This window comes from Macadamia integrifolia, chromosome 5, assembly GCF_013358625.1.
Source record: "Macadamia integrifolia cultivar HAES 741 chromosome 5, SCU_Mint_v3, whole genome shotgun sequence".
Classification (NCBI taxonomy): Eukaryota; Viridiplantae; Streptophyta; class Magnoliopsida; order Proteales; family Proteaceae; genus Macadamia; species Macadamia integrifolia.
Window position 1 is genome coordinate 24,384,162 of NC_056561.1, and position 17,990 is coordinate 24,402,151.

Consider the following 17,990-nt stretch of genomic DNA (forward strand, 5'->3'; position numbering starts at 1 on the left):
TGTTCCACCTAAGAATCTTTTCCCCATGAAGAAAGTGGAAATGTAAAGAGGAAAAAAATAAATAAATAAAGGACAAGCAGAAGGTAAACAAAACATCTCATGTCTGGGGCTACCAGACACAAAAGATGTCTTGGGCACCAACACATGCTACACATCACTCTTTCAAAGGTTCAGGAGCTATACGTGAGTAGGAACCCTCGTAAAGAATATAGCAATAAGAAACAGTACGAACATAATAGAATGAATTGTAATGTGAATGAATAAAGTTGAGTAGAAAAATGGAATATCATATTGAATAAGGATTGGATTTATTTTTTATAAAAAATTTCCAAATGATAATGGGTTAGCCAGGATTCAAACCTGGAACCAGTCCCATGAAGTAGANCCAATAGTCATCTCCAGCAGGCAGAGCTGAGGATTGTCTATTGTTCCCAGACAAATTGAACCTTTTGATCATGAATAAAAGAATATCAAGCTGCCCTTCGAAACAATGGAAGACCAAAAACGGCATCCTAATTTCATTAGTTTCAAAGGTTTCTGCTGTTTATTTGACTTGATGAAGATGATACCTTTAATTTAACTGTTCTATCTTCATGCCTGGACTTGAAGAGAGGATTACTCCAGTTTGCTGTCCCATGGACCACTCTGGAGGGAACCTGGTCACTGTCTTCACCACCGATGCTTCATAGCCATCACTGAGCCCTCGTCCCTCTACTGCTCCCGATGAGAAGATAAGGAATTGTTGGAATTTAAGCTTAAAACTATGATATCTTTTCAAATGGTCCTTTTGAAATTTAACTTTTTAGTCTTTTCAAATGGTCTTCTTTGAAATTTCACTTTCCCTCCCAAAATTGCTTTTTCTATTTTATCTTTAGCACTTGTGGAGTTGTAATGAGGTAAAACTTCTCACAAAGTTTAGTTGCACATTGGTTAGTAATGAAAGAAAACTTGGACATATATATGGGAATGTTTATTAAAGGTGCAAGCCCTTTGGAGAGGCACTCTCTCTTGTCATGTGTGTGTGGGGGTTCCTAGGGTGCTTTTGAATCGCGTACAGAGACCTACATTCAATATATACAAGAAATCTTCTGTATTTGGGTATTAATATACTGTGAGAGTTTTAAGTTCTTCTCTATGCACTGCAAGTGCTTCTGTTCTCTGTTTTCCCTTTCTGTTATCGGTTTCTCTTGGAATACCTGAGAATTACCTTCGAACATACCTGTGAGAATTGCTTATTGGAGTGCACCTTAAGCAAGTACGATCAACCCAATTGCATATTAATATATGGGGCGTTCAAATACCTTAAGGAGAGTATTTATAAATACGACTCAACTCTACTCAAGCAGAATGTTTTGGGTACTAATATATTGTGAGAGTTTTAAGTTCTTCTCTATTTACTGCGAGTGCTTCTGTTCTTTGTTTTCCCTTTCTGTTATCGGTTTCTCTTGGAATACTTGAGAATGATCTTCGTACATACCTGTGGGAATTGCTTATTGGAGTGCACCTTAGGCAAGTACAGTCAACCTAGTTGCATATTAATATACGGGGTGTTCAAATACCTTAAGGAGAGTATTTATAAATACGAAACAACTCTACTCAAGTGGAATGTTTTACTGCTACTGTTTCAAAGGATTAATTGAACAAGTAAGTCTTCTTCTACTTGTAATTGTATTTCCATTAATATAATTGTTTTGTCAAAGTCTTATACCTATTGCCTGGTCTCTCTTACTTACAGGAATGCATGGTGATCTGGTGAATCTAAACTACTCTCAGGAGAACCAGCAATAACCCCAGACATGGCTGCCATAGCTTCACTTGTGCAAAAAACACTTCGTGCCTCAAGCTGTAAAAGGAGCTAAACTGGTGGAAGTCTCTGCCACTGGATCGTTGTCATTGCTGTTCACATCCTTGGCTGATATCTTTGTGAGTGGTTCAAGAGGAAGGTCTGCTGGTAGATCGCCTCTGGTTCTCAGGCCTTTGGACCATCTGGCCACTGTTGCTGCCAAAGCTGCCATGTGTTCCAAACCTAATGGTGTTTCTCTTCTCATCACAGGCTGCAAGATTCTGGACTTCTTCCTCGCCGGTGCAGCAACCTTTGAGACTTCTTCTGGATTCAATCGTGCCAATGTCCAAGTACTGACCTTTACAGCCCCCACATTCTTTTTCCTGATTGATTCATCAGCCCCCTTTCCTGATGAGCTAACAACATACATGCCAGTGTCTGGAGGAACATCATCAAACTGGAAGAAACAAAAATGGCAGCATCAACACACACAAACAGATGCATAACCAATGTGGATAAGGAATAAAAAATGATTTAAACTTCATTTACAGAAACTTCTACTTTTACCAAATAACCTTAGCTGAGCATCAGAAAACAATAATGTTCCACCTAAGAATCTTTTCCCCATGAAGAAAGTGGAAATGTAAAGAGGTAAAAAAATAAATAAATAAAGGACAAGCAGAAGGTAAACAAAACATCTCATGTCTGCGGCTACCAGACACAAAAGATGTCTTGGGCACCAACACATGCTACACATCACTCTTTCAAAGGTTCAGGAGCTATACGTGAGTAGGAATCCTCGTAAAGAATATATGCAATAAGAGACAGTACGAACATAATAGAATGAATTGTGATGTAAATGAATAAAGCTGAGTAGAAAAATGGAATATCATATTGAATAAGGATTGGATTTATTTTTTATAAAAAATTTCCAAATGATGATGGGTTAGCCAGAATTCAAACCTGGAACCAGTCCCATGAAGTAGATAATTTCCTTGTTGAAATAAGAAAAAAAATAATAATAATTCCATCCCCAAACTGTGCTAGCATTTTTTCATTGCACACAGCTTTCTCTATGTATACATTTAAACTCAGTTCCCTAGACGATTGTAAAAAGTTGAATACTCAATTGATTCAACCATTACTGTGGCTGGGCTCAGCAAGTGAAGATAAGTACCATAAGGTTTTGGGCCGAGTCTATTGAATCAACTACTCTATTCCCTGCTTTTCAAGCAAGCATGGGAAATAGGAGGTTAGTGCTTGAGTTGTAGATGTAAAGCAAGGGACAGAGGAAAGGAATATTCAATGGCCAGTCCTAAGCAAGTGAAGGACAAACTCAAGCAATTGAATTGAATCAAGTGAGGAGCATATCAAGCTAGACCCTTCTGTTTCTAGAACAGGTCTAGTGTTTATATAATAATAATAATTAGTGAGTGTAAGGTAAATAGGAGGAAGGAAAATAGTGGACTAAGCAAGGATGTGGATTAAGCAAGGATAGACTGAGTTATTGAATCGAGGGGTGAGAGGGGCTACAAGTAAGGAAGGCTGTGAGTGAAGTGCATAAGGATGGTGCAAGTGAAGGAATCCAAGAAGGAACTGGATCTGTTCTTTTTTTTTTTCAACCCCATCTATTTAGTTAAGACTAGAACATTACAGAATGCTACATCAGTTCAAAGTGATCACTTTATTCAATGAAGTGGTTTTCGACTCCTTGCCATGTGTAACCCCTTCAAACTATTTTAAAACCATATTTGAATGTTTTTTACCATCAAAATTAATGATTAAAAAGATGTTCAGACCATTCATTTATGCCGAACTTTCTTACATCCAAACTCTTAGATGGGGTCCAGCTCATCACTAGGTTCTGATCTAAGTCTAACAATTGCACACAGGGCAAGTTATAAGGTGAACGGATCACGTTCACATACGAGAATGTTCTCGTACATCCCTGGTCCGTGGATTTAGAATCTATTAAATGAAGAGAGAAAGAATTGATTCCAAATCTACGGACCAGGTACGTGAATGTGATCCGCTCTCAAGTTACAAGGGCCCAAGTTCAGTACAATGGTCTGGGTATCCAGAGCTGAGATTTTAACGACTCCTTCAATATATGGGTTAGGGAGAGGGTTTCCTGTGGCAAAAAGGAGCGCACCAATGAGATGTGACAAAATAGTATCAAACATTGGAGGACAAAGAGGTCATTTCATGTGAGGAGGAGAGAGATAGAAATAGAAGTGCTAGTGTACCCTGCCTTGGAGGCTCAGAGAACTTTTCTCTGTGTGTTATTATTGCTTTAAATGTGCACTGAAGTTCCCACAAGAAAAGCGATTTGGAGTCTACCTGATCTTCAAGAAAGAGGCATGGTGGAGTACATCATGCACCATGGAGAAAAGTATTGAAAAAGCTTGCACCGCTTAGCCCTAAGGGAGCTAGCATGAGACATTTTGGGCTCTTGTGACCTCCAATTCCTTGTTGATCTTGCTCCCTCAAGGAACGATATAATCATAGGTGCAGATTCCCTGTGACAAAAAGTGCATACATACATGCTTGAAGCACATCATTGGAGGCTAGAAACATGATTGGAAAGCGAGGGGAGTGGGAGAAGCTGGCACCTGGACAGGAGCTGGACGACCAACTTTACATCATGGAGTAAAGTGCATCGTCCTTGGGGTGACAATATACCAATCTTACAACAGAAACTAAGTCATGATCCTGAGCTAACCTTATTAATGCGGAGAACATGAAAGAAGACAAACTGAGCAAGTGGCAGAGCGACAATCATAGCCAAAATGGTGCATAAAGCCTGTTTAATGCAAGATTACATCCATCAGTCATACAATAAGACAATTTAAAAATTGGGGTTCTTTGATTAAATGAACTGATTTAAAACAAAATATCATCAAATTAAAAAAAAAAAAAAAGAATGGGCCGAAAATAATCAAACTCACCACCACAACAAGAAAGGGAAGCAAAGAGAAACTGATCCCCAACTTGGCGGTGATCTCCACAGAGAATCTCTTGTGCTCAAGAAAACAACAGATCATCACAACTATTCCTATCAACCATTGTAGGATAAGCTGCAATCTCAAGTCCAAGGTGCACAATGTATATACCTGTCAATAGTCAACCAGAATGAAAAAATAATTAAAAGGAAATTGCTTACTCTTTGATTCAGGTGAGATGTGGCATGTTACTTTGTGGTGAGATGGTCTCTTAAAGGCCAAAGAGAGTTGGAAATGGGATTGGCTGTGAAGCAGGGGGGAGACCAAATACCAAGGTTGTGAAAAGAACAGGTGTTGAATGCACCCGAAGGATCAAAGAAGGCACAAAGGCAGTTCATAGGATTCAGGTCTGGCATTTATTCCAAGGCAAAAAGACAGAGGACCATGCTTACCAAGAAAGGGCAGTAATCATGAGAGTCAAAAACTGTCAGTAATTCTTTCAGCCTAGACACTACAAAACCAACGATGAAGAAGTCAATAGAGATCTTTCCAAGGTCTAGGAGAATTCCCAGCAAATCATAAGTCTGTATACGCTGCAGTGATGATCAAAGCGATCAACGCACTTGCCACAAATTCTACAGTGCTTGCTGTACTTGAAAACCTGTGGCACAGCTCAACCAAATCAGAATACATCCAATAACAAATCCACGATGTAATGACAGAACCAATTTAGAAAGTCATTTTAGAGCCAGTAAGCTCAACTAAATTGGCACAGGATTCTTTCTCACCCACCCAGCTGGATGGGCTTATGAACACATTTATCTCCAATTAAGCTGAAATATCATATTTCAGACAACACTTTTTTCTTCTCCTTTAATTTATCGGTTTCAGGAACAAAACATATGGAAACAAAGCAGTTATCTTTTCTTCCCCTAACTGATGGATACAGGATTGTTCAAGCAATTACAAATTTTCCAACTTGAAACTAAAAGTAACACTGTTACCAGAAAAAATGAAACAATGTATTCATAATGCAATTATCGAGTGTATTGACTAGTGTATCAACCCCTATCGGGTCATATCAACTGATACAATGCGATACATTTTTTAATAAGTATCATATTGGATCAGTATTGTATTGGTAGCGTAATGATACAATATGTATTGGTAAATACCAGCAAGTGTCGGCGAATACTTAAAACCTTGCATACAAGGTCCAAGTTTAAGGCAACCTTTAGGACAGTGACAACAAACAGTATGAGCAGTTAAGCCTCACAGGACAGATAAAGAGGGATACATCCAGTGAGTATTAAAGATTGACAAGATAGATCCTCCAAAATATCAGCTCCTTGGAACAAATAGAAACAGTAAAGTGGTTTAGTTGATCTTGTAGAATATCTACTTTATGGTATGCATAACATGATGAATTTGAAACCTACATTGTACAAATACGGAGAATCAATCGACAAACCTAACATCTACAGGAAATGGTCCTCAGATTCCCTCATATAGTGTAGCTACAGTTAAAATCATTAAAAGAATATACGAATCATTGTGGGTGCCAATGCTTCAGCATACCTCTACCTCACACAAACTCCAAAATAAAATGCCATCTTCGCTCGTTTGCCACTCAGAAAATTGTTCTTGTCAATTGCAGGAATTACACATTTACACATAAAAGCACATGTCCAGAATCCCAATAAAACCATCCAACAAGACTGCCAATGAGAAGGACGCATTCTTTTCAGTTTCACCAGTGGTATCCTCCCTAGTGGAATCCATGCCCATCACAACCTCATCCATGGTCTTCACTCCAATCATTCCAGTATTAGCTTTGTATCAAAGAAGTTGATTCTCCTCCTAGTTTAGATTCTTGTGCTGATTGCGCTTTCCACTGTGTGCACTGTGAACATATTTCCTTGGACCTGAAGACTCCAGGGTCTGCAGGATCAGCTGCCACACACCAAATGTACAGACCAAAGACATGTAATCTGGGGAAAAAAAATGTAACATCAATGAGAATGAAAGAAAGGAAGAGGGTGGTGACTGAAACTCATTCAGATTATACAAAAAATTTGAAGAGTAAACAATTACCAATAAACATAATGCAGATGGCCAACAACATGCAACACAGGGCAGATAGATTGTTCACTGAATAGGGGACTTTCTGGGCCATCCATGAATCCGGGAAATAGCCTCTCTGCGAAGTGGGGGTAAGACTATGTACATTATGACCCTCATGCACCGGTTACACCCTTTGGACCATCAATGAATCAGTTCCCATGTCCCTTTCAGCTTTGTATCTCATCATGTACTGCACACTTCCCATGACAATTCTGATTCTGAAATTTCAAATTATTCCAAGAATGCCCTGCCCCATCAGGAAAGGACCTTTCTCTTCTGGCTTGTGGGCGGACAGCCATTTTTTCTTGGTGGGGACTGGGGGCATCAATGAAGTTAGTTTATTGAACATCAACATTAATATAGAACGATCTGTTGAACATGTGAAAACATTTGGGTACCCAACTTGGCTGCCAATTCCAAAATTCCCAGTTGAAAGGAAAACCTGAACTGGAAAGCAGAAAATAGATCCCCTGTCAAACAAGCAGACCACAAGCGGGTTTATGAGTCCAATTACATTGGCTTTCTAAGCGACTACTAAAGCCAAACATTTTCCTTTTTTTGGTGAAACAAGGCCAAACATTAACAAACCAGAAATCTCATTGGTTCAAGATTTTTCCGACAGAAAAATGGAGAAATCTCTCATATGCAAGGTTCAAACTCGGGAACAGTCACAAGGACAGTCAAGGCCGATCCCATTCTGATACCGTTCTGGAACAGACTAGATAGGACCGTGTTGGACATATCTACCTTTTTTTTTTTTTTAATTAGTTTTTATTACGATTTTATCCTTGAACAATACATGTGGAACAGGATCTTAAAGGTCAGGATTGGGACCGGTAATGGCCGATACCGTTTTGATCTGGTCGATACTGACCATTCCGTTCAGTTTTTTAGAACCCATGCTCATACGTGACTAATGGAAACTTATATGCATAACGGGCAAACCGTCTCAACTCCCAACTGCTGCAAACACATGATAAATATATAACTACTAGAGAAATGCCTTGAGTAAATTTAAAATTTCTTTTTGAAAAAAGTATACAAATTAAATTTGTTACAAATTCCATATCAATCGCCCCCAAAACAAATTCTGAATGCAAGAAAGAATAACACATTAGGCCATCTTTCACTATGTTTGCTCAACAAAGCAAAGTTTGACTATGCTCATAACATTTAAATTTGTCACCTACATTTCCATCCATTGTTCAACTGGAGCCCATCTCACTAAGGGAACCTCTTTGCCATCCATAACATAGAAGAAGAAACCAAACCCAGTGATAATAATAAGTAATAAATCACACATTTCCTATAGACAATGAGAATATGCATTAGCCTTCCTCAAACTTCACAGAAAGCAATTAGTGGCAGTTATGAACACCAAATTTATGCAACTGCTAGGAGATGAAAATCCAAGATGTTCCCCATCAAACTGAATTTATACTACCAATTTATATAGAAGACTAGGAGAAGCCAGTTGCAAAACTACAAGAGAAAATTAAACATTATGCCAATTTGCTTATTAAGTTAGGCAGATGTAAATGTCATACCCAACATGTCCTACTATGATATGCATTACATACAAAATTTGCGATGCACTGCTACTGAAAGAAGAAAATATTTGTAACACAGTAAATTGAAAATGCTGACTACTTGATTTTAGTTTCAAAACCAACATTATAGCTAAACTTCAGATTGATCCTTTGCCATGAGTTTCGGTTCATTCAATAGCTGGAGCCTTGAGCGACCTAAAGAGAGGAGTAATTAGTACCTGTGCATGTTGAAGTATGGAATAGAGCTCCATACAACTTTAATACAGATGTTCTTCTAAAAGAATCGAGAGTTTCAAAAACCAGTCACGAAGTTCAAAACACAATAAAGGGCAACTAAAATGCAAGGATATAACTAATCCTTTGGCCTGTGGCACTGTCATCCCAATTACTAGGAATATTTGAGCAAGGCATCCCAACGTTTAACACGACATGCCACAGGAGTAGGATTCAACACTCACAACTCACTAGAGATAAATAAAAATTGTGGCTTGACACAAATGAGCTACAGAAGACTAATTTCCCAACTGATACACACCCATTGCCAGATTCTGGGACATTATTGGCATTGGTGACTCTCAAAGATACAGCATAAGAGGCAAACAAAAACAAGCACAATTACCCATAAAGTCCCGAGGTCAACAAACCTAGAAAGGATCAGCCAGAAAACACAAAAAAGTCACAAGAGTTCATAAGAGAACATAAATTCCATTTCGGAAAACACACAAACGTCATACAATTAGGCCCAGTTCGTTGATTCAAACACCAACCAATCAAAAGCAAATCACGCAAAACCCAAAAGCATGTGAAATGGCTTACTGTGGCAGTGTAAAGCCCTGTCACAACGTACTGAAACACCTTCCTCCCTACGAATGGAACGAAGAAAACATAAAACGCGAATCCCAGTGCCAGAAATACAGCCACAGCAACCACCTACAGATTGAGGGAGGAATGAGTATTGTCCCAAATGGAATAAGGCAGGAGATGGAAAAAAAATGTACAATTGTAAACTAAAAGGCAATATATAAAAATAAAAAACGAAATAAACAGATACCTGAAGAGGGTGGTAGGGAAGCCGCCAGCCATGCTTCCTCATTTCCTGCTCAAATGTTGCATACAAAAATGCAAAACAGAAAAATGGCTACAAACCCATATTGACACCAGAGAATAATAAGACCAAAATGAAAGACTTTGGTTCCTTTTTAACTTACTTTTCTGCTAATTCAGCTCAGGGAAAGAAGTGATGCAGTATATCAACAAGCAAGAGGATTACATGGCTACTTTCCACCCTTCTTATCAAAGACGAAGAAGGGAAAAAAAGAAAGAAGAAAGAAAATAATAGTAAATGGTGGTTGAGACGTGATGATTGGCCGTGGGTTTGGGAAGAGGGTGCAATGGACAGCGCAGTAAGCTTGTCTGGTTCACTTCATTGTTTATCCAGTAAACGGTAGCCTCTCATTACAAGAAATGTGGGTTGAGGCTTGCGTTGCTTCTTCCATGTGATCCTTTTCTATCATGGAGCATAGCTCCAAACACCTGTATCACTCTGTATGCTATGGAGAGAGAGAGAGAGAGAGAGAGAGAGGACTGTGGATGTATTGAAAGTTGAAAGTGCAAGTAGGAAAAACCCAAAAAAACCATGTACTTTCTACTGACCAGACACAATTTCGGAAAAAATAAAGGAGGCTGGGTTTTTTTGGCTTAAAAATAGGAGGTTGGATATGGAAGAGTAGTCCAGAAAAAAAAAAAAAGAGTAATTAAAGCACGAAAATGTATAATTATTAGACACTACCCCATTTCCCGATCTTTGTCCTCATATTGTTCTTCGAGTCTCAAACCTATTTACTCGTCCATCTACAAGCAACTTTCAGTCAATATCTACGAAAGTTTACATCCACCTCCTTTAGCGTTTGCTTTTATTATGTTATTCTTCTCGAATTTCGTTTATTATATTTAAATTCATAAATCTAACTTGACTTGTTAATTTTATAATGAAAAAAACTTAAATATCTTTTTACATACTTGTACCAAAACAACCAACGTTAAATACCAATATTACCATTTCCCACATGTTATCTTAAAACCCCTGAATTCTTTTCGCTTAGCACGGCGGTATCTCTTCTTCTTCCTTTTGGTATGTATGAAATTACTTCTTCTTCTTCTTGTTCCTTATGGTATCCTTGAAATTCTTTGCATAGTCCCTTGCTGGTATCAGCCTACATCGTGGTCAAGGCATCGGCACCAGGGTCCCTCTCATCATGCGCTTACAGAACCATTCAGACCCTGAACCAGAGCTTCATTTGGAGTTCCATGGAAAGATACTTCCTATTGATGAAACCCACATTTCATAAGCTATTAGTTCCGCAATAGATGAGATTGCTGGCTCTGGTAAGGGCATCTCTCATACCTCTCTTACACTGTTTGTGAACAAGAAAGGTGTACGTGATTTAACAATGGTAGATTTACCTGGTAATACCAAGGTACCTGTTCATGGCCAACCAGAAGACATTTATGAACATATTTCTATTATTATGATGGAGTTATATAACAAAGCTCCACCTTGGGAACAGGGAAAGAAGATCTGTAACAGAGGAGCTCCGGTGGATCACAACAAACTTTGTCTTATATTCTCATCGGAGATTCCGAATTGGAAATTAGTTCGAACCCGAACTACTTCGAGTGGAGGTCATGGGAGAGAACGATAAAAAGATATGGATGAGCGTTTTGTCAATCATCCCTGAAGCTTATAAGCACTTCTCATAGACGAAATGGCATGGGTTCAAGAAGGGTCCTGTGAAAACCATTATTCTCTTCGTCACCGCCTTTGTTGCTGCTCGCTGGACCAAAGCCGTAGGTCTCTTTATCTCTTACTCTTAAGCTGCTCAACACTCGTGTCTGAATAATTAAACTCAACCGGTTCTGATCATTTAAGAATGGGGTGGGGGTTCAATACCCTTAGATAAACCGTCACCGTAATCGATTGGGAACGGAGACGAAGAAGACGGAGGAGGCAGCGGCTCAACACTCTTAAATGAAGACTCACCAGCCGTGTGCATATAGATCGGGAATGGAGACGGAGAAGAAGTGGGCAGGGGGCTAGAGCCTGCCCCTTGTTTAATTTTTTTTTTTTTTTTTTTTTGGTTGGAAGGTTGAAGACAAATAGACAATAGAGAAGGGTATTGTGGGTATTAAATAAAATATAGCTCCACTTAACATACTGACCCTTAAAAGATTCTCACTGTGTTAGATTTGTGGGTTTAAATGTAATAAATGAAACTTGAGGGGATAACGTAATAAAGGCAAACACGAGGGGTGGTGGATGTAAATTTTCCTAATATCTATATTGTGACGCATCACGATAAGCTATAAATGGGCAAAAATTTTCAGCATCTTTTAGCCCAAATGCACTCGTCAGACTAAGGCGTATTCACATAAAGGATTATTAGGGTGGAAAGTTTAGTGCAACATGGAATTTATATGGGACTCTCTTCCCATATTGGGAAGAACCAGAAAGCTGCTTTCCAGAGCATAAAAGATAGAACCATCAGCAAGATTGCTTGACAGAAGAGAAAATTGCTATCTCCAACAAGGAAAGAAGTTCTCCTCAAGTTCGTGATGGCGGCCATTCCTTCTTATCACATGACTCATTTCAAGCTTCCCCAGGGGCTTCTTGACGAGGTCAACAAGGCTGAGTGTAACTTCTTTTGGGGGCAAAAGAAGGTTGAGAGAAAAACCCATTGGGTCTGGATGGACTGCCTTTGTCTTCCAAAGCTTGAGGGTGGATTGGGGCTAAAAGACCTAAATATTCAAAATCAAATGTCGTTTGCAAAATTGGGATGGCAGCTTGTATCTAATTCTGGGTCTTTATGGGCGAGACTGATTAAGAGTATTTACTTTCCTAATGGATCATTTTCCCTTGCCCAAGTAGGACATAGGCCATCTTGGGCTTGGAGGAGTATCTTGCATGGAAGACAGCTTCTGCAGCGTGGGCTTTTGTGGATTGTTGGGAATGGACGCTCTATTCGGATTTGGGAGGATCCATTGATTCCATCTCTTGAATGTTACAAACTTTACCTCCCTAGACCTACAGATTGTTCCTTCCATTGGGTTTCAGACCTTATTGATGAGCATCACCAATGGGATTTACTAAAGTTTAGGGCTTTCTTTATTCCAGCAGAAATTGAGGGTATCCTTCAAATCCCTCTTAGCTCTGAAGGGGTTCCAGACAAACTATGTTGGGGCCTCCACCCAAATGAAATGTTCCCTGTTAAATCTGCATACAGATTGGGTGCTCATCGCTCTCCGTACAAATCCAAAATAAGCTAAAAAAAAAAATCTATACCAAAATAGGTGTCGAAAATTGTGTGGAACTCTAGGATTCCCCAAGGTGAAATCTTTCTTCTGGAAGGCCTGCTTAGGTGCTATTGGGGTGATGTCAAACCTAAGGCAACGATGTGTTGTTGATTCGAAGTGTGTTTTAGATGTGGTCTTGAGGTTGAAACAGTTGAGCATGCGCTCTTATACCGTCCGCTGGCCGAGTAGGCATAGTTCACCTCTGCTTTCTCTTTGAGGGTTGCTTGTGACCCAAATCTCTTACTTTTTGATTGGGTCTTGAAGTGGAGATGAGTGACAGAATCTTAAAAAAAGGACCACAATTTATTCTTTGCTACCTTGCTATGACCTTGTGGGAAATTTGGAAGCTGCAGAATACAAGGTACTTTAGAACCTCTATCCCTCCTTTTTGATCCTGGATGGATTCGGTTAATAGGAATGTTAACGAGGATCTGTCACTAATCGAGGGTCTATCCCCTCCTAAGACCCAGGAAGCTATTGGTCCGGATACTCCACCTCCCCCTGAAGGGATGTTCTTCAACTATTCTAATGCGGCAACTGGCGCTCGACCAAGAGCTTTGGGTGCTGGTTGCGTTATTCTTGATCCAATGAAGCAAGTGTGGCTAATTGCTTCGGATCACTTTGTTCTGATGCCGGCTATGGTAGGTGAAGCTTTGGTTGCTCACTTGGATCTCTCCTCGGCTATCTAGATCGGTATCTCGAATGTTGTCTTATTCTTAGACTGTCAGGTTCTTATTAAGTGCCTTTCTCCCTCTCCCGCCCCGCTCCTTTTAGTATCTCTTCCATTGTTTAAGATATCTTGCTTTTAAAAGCATCCTTTTCTTTCTGCAATTTTGTATATGTCAGTAGAATTGAGAATGGGATGGCCCACTATGTCTCAAAATGGGCATTATCCTTTCCCCAATGAGGGTTTTGGGAATCTTTCTTTCTAGAGGATTTGTGGAATTATGTAATGGTTTTTTTGCCTCATCATCTTATATATATATATATATATATATGTATATATTTTTTTTAATAACTATAGAATCTCAAAGAATGATCACTTCATAATCATTCTATGTTATGGTTTACTTGCCTTCTTTAGCAACTATAAGTATATAAAGCTTATCCACACCAATATTTTGAGTGATTCATTTCGTGATCTACAAAGTTCTTTCTAGAATAGATTGTATGAAGAAATTTTTTGGTATATGTATATGGTAAAAGGTCTTGTGCAAAGTGTTTACAATGGACCCCACACCCTTCAATCCCCTCATCCGATGGTTGCGTACATGGTCCATGCACGATCATGCACAAAACCTATCCCCAATGCATATTAGCTTCCATTCATTTTAGTGGATAATATTCCACCTTGTTGATACCATAATTTGGTGATAATATGTACAACATTATAGAATAAATTAATAGTTCAATGTTGTGCCTCTTCTAACATTGATATTATATTGCATTAATAGTTAGACGATTAATGAATTTAATATTATGGCTCAGTTGGTATGATTATGATAAAACTTGCATAGCACGATTGTAGCTCGTTTAGCATAAGTCCGTATATGGGCATTCTTAGCCCATTTATAGAATGTTTAGTACGAGCCCGATTATAGGCTGATATTAGACTTTCTAGTTATAAATGGGGTCATGCCTTCTTTCTTTTTTTCCTGTTAATCAAGGTGTTTGGGCCAACTTAGGTGCTCTACTGAGGTGATGTCAAACCTAAAGCAACAATGTGTTGTTGATTCGGAAATGTGTTTTGGATGTGGTCTTAAGGTTGAAACAGTTGAGCGTACGCTCTTATACTGTCCATTGGCCCAACACACCTTTGTTGTCTCTTTGAGGGTTGATTGTGACCCAAATCTCCTACTTTCTGATTGGGTCTTGGAGTGGGGAAGAGTGCCAGAATCTTCAAAAAAAGGACCATAATTTATTCTTTGCTGCTCATGCTATAACCTTGTGGGAAATTTGGAAGCTGCGGAATACTAGGTACTTTAGAACCTCTATCCCTCGTTTTCGATCCTGGGTGGATTCGGTTAATAGGAATGTTAATGAGGTTATGTCGCTCATCGAGGGTCTATCTCCTCCTAAGAACCAGGAAGATATTGGTTCGGATACTCCACCTCCCCCTGAAGGGACGTTCTTCATCTATTCCGATGCAACAACTGGCACTCAACCAAGAGCTTTGGGTGTTGGTTGCATTATTCTTGATCCAATGAAGCAAGTGTGGTTGATTTCTTTGGATCACTTTGTTCTGATGCTGACTGTGGTAGGTGAAGCGTTGGATACTCACTTGGTCCCTCCTCGGCTATCCAGATTAGTATCTCGAATGTTGTCTTTTCTCAAACTATCAGGTTCTTATTAAGTGCCTTTCTCCCTCTCCTGCCCCCCCCTCCTTCTAGTATCTGTTCCATTGTTCAGGACATCTTGCTTTTAAAAGCATCATTTTCTTTCTATAGTTTTGTAAATGTCAATAGAACCGAGAATGCGATGCCCATTGTGTCTCAAAATGGGCGTTATCCTTTCCCTGACGAGGGTTTTGGGAATCTTCCTTTCTAAAAGATTTGTGGAATTCTATAATGGTTTTTTTGCCTCATCATTTTGAATGAAGGGATTATTGCACCCAAAAAAAAAATATAATAATAATAATATCTATAGAATCTCAAAGAATGTTCGCTTCGTAATCATTCTATGTTATGGTTTACTTGCCTTTTTTAGCAACTATAAGTATATAAAGCTTATCCACACCAATATTTTGAGTGATTTATTTCGTGACCTACAAAGTTCTTGCTATAATAGATTGTATGAAGAAAAAAGTTGGTATATGTATATGGTAAAAGGTCTTGTGCACAGTGTCTACAATGGACCCCACACCCTCTCAGTCCCCCATCCGATGGTTGTGTACATTGTCCATGCACAATCATGCACAAAACCTCTACCTTATGTATATTAGCTTCCTTTCATTCCAATGGATAATATTCCACCTTGTTGATACCATAATTTGGTGATAATATGTACAACATTATAGAAGAAATTAATGGTCCAGTGTTGTGCATCTTCTAACATTGATATTATATTGCATTAATAGTGTGGCGATTAATGAATTTCATATTATGGCTTGATTGGCATGATCATGATCACACTTGCATAGCACGATTGTAGATCGTTTAGCATAAGCCCATATATGGGCAATCTTAGCCCATTTATAGCCTATTTAGTGCGATCCCGATTATGGGCTGATATTAGACTTACCGGTTATAAATGGGGTCATGCCTTCTTTTTTTTGTTAGCCAAGGCGTTCGGGCTAGCTTACGTGCACCTCGACCAATCCTTGGGGAGATCAGCATAGCAACCCATTGCCACGGTCTCCACTTAAGTCGCAGCTGCACAGATGAGGAATCGAACCTGAGACCGTGCTCCTATCCACACAATCCCCAATTCTCTCTAACCATCTGAGCAACCAACGGATAGGTAATGGGGCCATGCCTAGTTTATAAGACTGATTACTTCAAGAAGACAGTCAGTGCGAGGTTCTAAAGTGGGGAAGAGCGATTAAGCCTGACCAAAACCAACATGGACCAACTGATTGACACACCCATATCTCATGGCCCTGCAAGGGCCAGAGTTCACAATATTGGACCAATATCGATTGTTGGTGAAATCAATGCTGATACCAATACGAATTGACTGTACCAATTTATATCGATCTACTACTGAATAAAAAATAAGAGAAAATTACATTCCCCTCCCCTAGACTATGGCCTAAGAGCAGTTTCCCCCCACGTATTTTCATAAATGCTAATCCCCTCCCCTATGGTTTGAAGATTCTCTCAATCGTACCCTTCCGTTAGATAGCCCTATTAAGTGATGACCTCATCCTTCAAACATTACAATTCATACCGAAATTACCCTTCTCACTCGAAATAAGCTTTAAGCCCTAAAATGCTAAACAAAGCTCTTTCTTCATCTCGAAGCCCCTTCTTTATCGTTGTGGTTTTGGTGTTCCGTCGTCCTTTGCTGTGCCTTTTCTGCTTCGTCGCTACTGTGCCCTTTCTGCAGAGCTTTCGACTGCTCTGCCCTTGGTGCTACGCTAATGTCATAGCCCTTGTGCTTGGCCACAACATAAAACCCATTAGTAAGTTTGTGTGGTATAACGTTACTCTATGTTTGTGATTTTCTCAGCTATGTGACAGACTGAGAAAGATCTTAGTTGATTCAAAAGGGTTGAAAATCTCTGTTTGGGAATAGAATGGGTTGGCTGTTGCAGCTATGGCTCCCCTTTCTTGAGTTTGATAACCTGACTGCGGTTTTTTGGCAAAGAAGATGGGTTTGTGCATATGTGTATATTCTGCCATTGGAGCCATTGCTCTGAGAATTCTAAATTGTTTTCAAAGAAATATGTGTGGAGAATAGATCTGTGGTGACTGTGTTTTAGGAGAAGAAATTTGAAATCATGGTTTTCACTCTCTGCTTTAGATCTCCCAATGAGCAAAGAAAAGAAAATAAAAAAATAGAGTGCATGAGCTAATCTTGGAAACTCTTGATTCTCCAAAACAAACTAAGAAAGAAGCTATTTTTATTTCCTTTAGTAATATATGATGAAAGAGTGTAGTTGTTTCAGGAGAAGAAATTGAAATCATGGTTTTCCCTCTCTGCTTTAGATCTCCCATTGAGCAAAGAAAAGAAAATAAAAAATAGAGTGTATGAGCTAATCTTGGAAACTCTTGATTCCCCATTGAACCTGACCAGGTTGAACACATTAAGTTAGCCATTGCATCACACTCTAGTTGCTGGCTGTGATCCAAATGAAAGACTTAGGGGGCGTTTGGTTCGAATTATCCATCGGATCAGATCCCAGGGATTATGGGTTCTGGATCTAACTCATATGAATGAGTTTCTTTGGAATCATTTCAACTCGGTAAAAAAACTGTTTGGTTACCCTGATTCTATCACTTGATTCTAAATGGAAAACTGTTTGGTTACCCTGATTCTGTCACTTGATTCTAAGTGAAAACTGTTTGGTTACCCTGATTCTGGCCATTGATTCTGAGTGTAAAATTGTTTGGTTACCTTTGAGTCTTTGAACCCATGTTCTGTTGAAAAAAAAAATTCCCACAAACAAAACCTAAAAATACAATTTGGTCCACACATGTACTTTATTTTTAATTTTTTTTCCTTTTCTTTTTTATGGTAATATGTTTAAAAAAAAAAAAGTGTAACTCTAAACCTTTAAGTCTAATAGTGTAGTGCAGT

The 17,990-nt window shown here is 39.1% G+C and overlaps 1 pseudogene; it reads right to left on the reverse strand.

The window, feature by feature from the left end:
• Positions 1–1,608: 1,608 nt before the first annotated feature.
• Positions 1,609–11,452, reverse strand: LOC122077975 (annotated as a pseudogene).
• Between the last annotated feature and the right edge of the window lie 6,538 nt (positions 11,453–17,990).